The 5,585-nt window shown below is 39.7% G+C and overlaps 1 protein-coding gene across 1 annotated transcript in view; it reads right to left on the reverse strand.

The window, feature by feature from the left end:
• The window catches only part of Ckap5 (cytoskeleton associated protein 5), a 102,944-nt gene extending 102,787 nt beyond the window's left edge, over nt 1–157 (reverse strand). The window contains exon 1 of the mRNA XM_048788216.1: nt 47–157. The gene's annotated coding sequence lies outside the window, so the exon portion shown is untranslated. The remainder of the gene's footprint in view (nt 1–46) is intronic.
• Between the last annotated feature and the right edge of the window lie 5,428 nt (nt 158–5,585).

Genomic DNA, 5,585 nt, shown 5'->3' on the forward strand with positions numbered 1-5,585 from the left:
AGATCCACGGGCCTATGCCTGGGGGTCTGGCCCGCCGCCCACTCACCTCGTCGGGTCAGAACCGAGGGGCCTTCTCTAAGCCGTTTGAAACCGCTTGGGCCGCCGCACACCCCGCAGTGTCCTCGTTGTTTATTGGTCCTCGACGGACCGCCCGTCGCCCTTTTATTGGTCCATTTGAAAGTACTGTGGGCACGCGCCGCCTGCAGTCTTAAAGGGGCCGCGCGCAGCCGCGTTTTCCTGAGAACCTAATACTGCCTTTCCTTTCCAAGTGGGGAGCTTGTGGCTGGAGGGAAAGCTGCAGACCATCGCCAAAGAAGAGCTAAAGGTGTGTGTAGATCTGTGCATTCAGGGCCATCAGCATGTTTGTTTTACTTAATTACAGTTGCTATCAACAAATGACTTTTTATTTTTTGGAGCCCCTGAATTCACCAAATGTCGATTGTGCAGTTAAGGTTCTGAGGGAAAACGACAGATTTCTGAGAAGTAGTGGAAAGAGAAGTGACACTGGATTCCAGTGGATTCCACTGGAGCCAGGACACTGAGTTCCAGTTTTGACCTGCTCTGAGCAAATCACTTGTCTCAGTAAATCTGGAATTCAGCTTCCTCATCTGTCAGACGGAATAACAATATTTTCCTTACAAACTTAATGTAAGGATTTATTATAATATATAGAATATCTGGGACAGGGGTTTATGAACTGCAGTGCATTCTGCAAATGCTTAATACTCCTTTTATTATAATGAGAAGCTTGGTTAATACAATCTCCAAAATTCTGGATCAGCTGTACTTTCGAGGTTTCTATAAGGTTGGATCTTTACTTCCAAGGAGTTTTGCGATCTACAGTAGTAGGATGAGTAAAACATATAGACAAGTCACTAGAATTCAAAGTAGTATGAGAGCTACATAAGTGAAAATCCACGGATATTAATCAAAGGGAAAAAGTTGATGGAGAGGATCTGTGAAAGAAATGGACTTTGGAGACTTAAAGGACATATAGTTTACAAACACTTTAAGTGATGGAGTGGGGTGGATAAAAGTTAAATAATACGATTTTTGTTTTGTTTTGATCAAATTAACAAGGATAAAAAGATTCAACAATCTTTGGGTGGAAAAATAGATGCTCTATTGGTAAGAGTATAACTGGTGCAGCAAGGTGTGGGGCACACCTGTAATCCTAGAGACTGGAGGAGGCCAGCCTCACAACTTGGGAGACCCCCATCTCAAAATAAAAAGGGCTGGAGATGTCCCTCAGTGGTCCAGTGTCACTGGGTTCAGTCCCCTGAACAACAAACTTTTGGTGAAAACTTTTAGGAGGACAATCTGACAGTTACTAAAATGTAAAATCTACAGAATCTCTGGCCAGTAATACCACTATTAGGCATTTATTGTACAAATCTATACAAGTATCCAAATAAAAGTGCACAAGAATGTTTACTGAAGCTCCTGGAAATCACATGTCCACCTGTAGGAAACATTTGGAAAAAGAATAATTTATGTGTGCTGGAGTAAAAAGTGCACGTATTTCAATTTTTAATTGAAAAGAGGCAAGTTGCAGAAAAGCACATGTGGAATGATTTAATATATATAGTTATAAATGTATGTGTGTTTATGCTTGAAAATAGTTAGAACATTCCTGGAATTATAAGAAACTGAATAGGATTGAATTCAGCAGGAAGGAAAAGGTAGGAAAAGGGTTTTCCCCTCCAATCAGGGTGTTACTTTTTTTCAATAGATGGAGCAAGGAGAATGTCTAGTAGCACACACACAAAAAGAGCAAGATCAAGAGACAGAAAGTGCATTATATATATATGGGATTGAATACGTGGATTTGACTTTAGGACAAGATTCATGGTGGGAAGCAGTGGAATACAAATTGAGAAATTTAGGAATAAATCTTGGAGGGTCTTGGATACCAAGACAAAGAATTTCTACTTTAAATAAATAGCTAGTGGGGAGCTATTGAAGGTTTCTGAGCAAGAGAGTGACAAAAATCAGGACTGTACTTTAGGAAAATTAATTAGCTTGATTATCAAAAATGAGTTAGAGCTAAAAGCCCAATTTGGAATCCGATATGAGATAAGAGCAGTAAAAAGGATGAAATAGATTCAAGAAAGAATGAAGGATTTAGCAATCCATTAGATTAGGTACAAAGGCAAGGATGGGTCCCATTTAGAAAGATGAGTCAAAAAGAGTACCAGGATTTGAGCCTAGGGACTGGGAGGGCAGTTATTGCCCAAATGGAAGGAGAAAGTCAAGAGAAGCTGTCCCAAGGGGAAGGCAGAGAGTTTAATTTCAGACTTGTTTACTTTAGGTACTAATGAGACATTCAGATGGAACCAATTCTAAGCAAGCCTAGAAAATTCAGGATGGAATCTGGGAAAATAAAGACTCAAATGATAGATATCTGGGGATCATTTCTATAGAGTGAATGAAACTATAGAAGGGGGAAAAAGGTGGAGAGAATGAAAAGATGGGAGATGAGGACAGATTAACACTTAAGAGAGGAACCAAACTAAATGGTAACTTTCGAGGACTCTACAGAAATAGTCTTCTTCAGTCATTGGCCATTGGCATGTTTACTTTATTTAAATTTCATTGGAAATATACTGAAGATTACATTTAAGGAGAGGGTGATGGTGACCTGTAATTTGCTTAAGAAAGGATGTGTGCAGCCTGGATCCTAGAGAATTTTAGAATAAGATGGCAAAATCTTTTTTTTTTTTTATAATTTTTAGTTGTAGATGGACACAATGCTTTTATTTTATTTATTTATTTTTTATGTGGTGCTGAGGATCGAACCCAGTGCCTCACACATGCTAGACAAGCACTCTGCCACTGAGCTACAACTCCAGCCCAGCAAAATCCTTTTTTTGTATTGAACCAGTGGGATGTAGTCCTAGTAGAAGATGAGCATTAGATGCCTGAATCCATTTATTTATTCATTCATTTAATAAATATTTATTAAGTACCTAGTATATAGAAGGACTGCTCTAGGTACTTGGAATAATCAGTGAACAAATAAACCAAAACAAAACAAAACAAAACTTCCTTTCACTCATGGAGCTCACATTATGGTAAAGAGACATAGACAATCAATTCATAAATAACATATAGTATGTTATTAGATAATATGTGCAACAGGGAAAAAATAAGACAGGGTAAAGGATAGAGAAATGGGGGAGGAAAGAATATACTTTTTAAATGAGTTGGTTAGTTTAGGTTTCACTGAGATTGGAACAAAGACCTGAAGAAGGCTAAGTAGTTAGTCATGACTACATCTAGGGGAAGAAAGTGTCAGGCAAAGGGAAGGGCTATACAAAGGCCCTATGTTGGGAGCATGTCTGACAGGTCTGAGAAACAGGGAGACCAGTGTAGTTAGAACAGAGTAGTAGGCAGAAAGAGGGAGTGGGAGATGAATTCTGATAATGGAGGAAAAGGGCCTCATAGAAACCTAATATAGTACCTTGCCCATAGTGGGTGTTCAATTAATGTTTGTTCTTCATACTGGGGATTGAACCAGTGCAAAGGTGCTTTACCACTCAGCTACATCTCCAATCCTTTTTTTTTTTTTTTTTTGAGACAGGGTCTTGCTGAGTTGCTGAGGCTGGCTTCAAACTTCCAATCCTCCTGCCTCAGCCTCCAGAGTTGCTGGGATTAAAGGCATGCACCACCATGCCCAGCTTTGCCAGTCAACTTTTACAGTCCAGGATTATTATCAAAGAGCATTTATCTGTGTATTTATTAGAGCCATGTGTGCCTTCCTCATTCCAGGGTTCTTTCAATAATTCTACATAAGGAGGATGGGTCAGCAGGCATTAGCAATCGCAGCATTCTTACAACTGGAAGCAGGAAACTGATGTCAAACATTGTGGCTGCTGAGTAACTGTTAAACATTTCTTTAAAAAAAAAAAAAGCCACTATTAGGGTTGGGACAGGTACTTATTCCACTGCAATCTCCTGCTGCATTCTTGTTGAAGCTTCCCTACCATAGGACATTGATCCATATTTCTAGCTTAAGAGGAGCAGCTTCAGTGATGAAACTTCCTTTCACCTTTCAATCCAAGTGCCCCTGCATTGTTCCCAGCAGATGGCAGTGGTAATATTAATACAGAGCTCAAATGGCTATGGGTTTTGTGCTTTAACTGGCCTCCAACCTATCTAGCTTGCATTTAATAGGTAGTGGTTGAATGAAAGAATGAGGAGCCTTTTTTTTTTTTCTCATAGCCATTTCCCCATTTTCCATAGCCTCCAAAATGCAGGCTGTCCAAGAACTTTGACCACAGAAACATCAGCCCCACCAACGAGGGAGGAGGCAGTAGGGAGAGATAGGGACCTCATTAGCAGGCTATCAAAAAGCTTTTAAGAATGGAAGGGAAACCATTGGGAAGCACAGGATATGTGAGTTCTTGGCTTTCTGTCTATAAAATGAAACAAGCAGATTGTGCAGCTTGGGACTAACAGCCTTGGGTTTCAACTTAGATCCTTTATTAGGTTGTCTGGGTCTGTTTTAACACCAAGCCAAGTAGTCCAAAGTTGGGAATTCAAGCCCTGATTAGATATAAAACCATTGCCAATACTGAGCTTTGTTAGCTTCTGCCAGCTGGTTAACAGGACAATGGTCCAGAGAGAAAATAAATAGGAGAGTAAGGGACTATTTCAACAGACTGCCTAAAACATCCCTAAACATACATCCTATTAAGTGGAGCATATGGGAAGTGGAGCCATCTTCCCATTAAAAAAAAAAAAAAAAAAAAGACATAGACTTTCCTCATTGTGAAAAGGACCCAACCACTTATTTCTTTTTTGTGGTATGTGCGGTGGGGTGAGCATTGAACTCAGGGCCTTGCACATGCTAGGTAAGCCATCTACTGCTGAGCTATATCCCTAGCCATATTATTTCATTTATCATTCATTATGCCCATAAATAGAAATCTGAGAACCAAAGCTTGCTGGATACCTTTGAGTGTCAGTGCATTACACTTAGAACTTTTGCACACCCAGCTCTTGACCATGCTCATTATTGCCTTTTAGTCTTCTTCAGGCCAAGGTCTGGTCAGCGTCAACATGTGGGTTGGAGATCTTTTTATCTTAGGTCCCACAATTTGTTCATATGACACAGAAAGGCAGTGACTTTATTTTGAATTTTGTTTGAGAAAATATGTCTAGTTTTTTTAGGATTTGATCCACCTTCTGCCTACTTATCAGTTTCAGGTTTATATCCAGAGAACCAGGCAAGGAATTCTCAGACCTTGTTTTTTTTTTTTTTTTTCAGAGTAGAAATTAGAAGTTTATTAAAGGACAGCAGAAAAGACTTCTCCCGGAGGAAGAAGGGGACCCAAGAGGTGGAATCCTCAGACCTTGTTTTATCCTTGGTTTTCCTAGGTTTATCCTCAAAATTCTTTATCCTCAAGATTCCCGCTTTTCTGTTGTTTTTGTTTTGCTTTGTTTTTAAAGATTAATGAGGGTGAGAGAGATGGCTATCCTTGAACTATTCCATTTGTTTTTGTTCTGGCACCCTGGCCTTTGCCAAAACTGGGGAAAATTATACTTTCTACTTAGATCTCTTGTCACTTACATATGAGAGA

Source organism: Marmota marmota, unplaced genomic scaffold, assembly GCF_001458135.2.
Source record: "Marmota marmota marmota unplaced genomic scaffold, marMar, whole genome shotgun sequence".
Taxonomy (NCBI): Eukaryota; Metazoa; Chordata; class Mammalia; order Rodentia; family Sciuridae; genus Marmota; species Marmota marmota.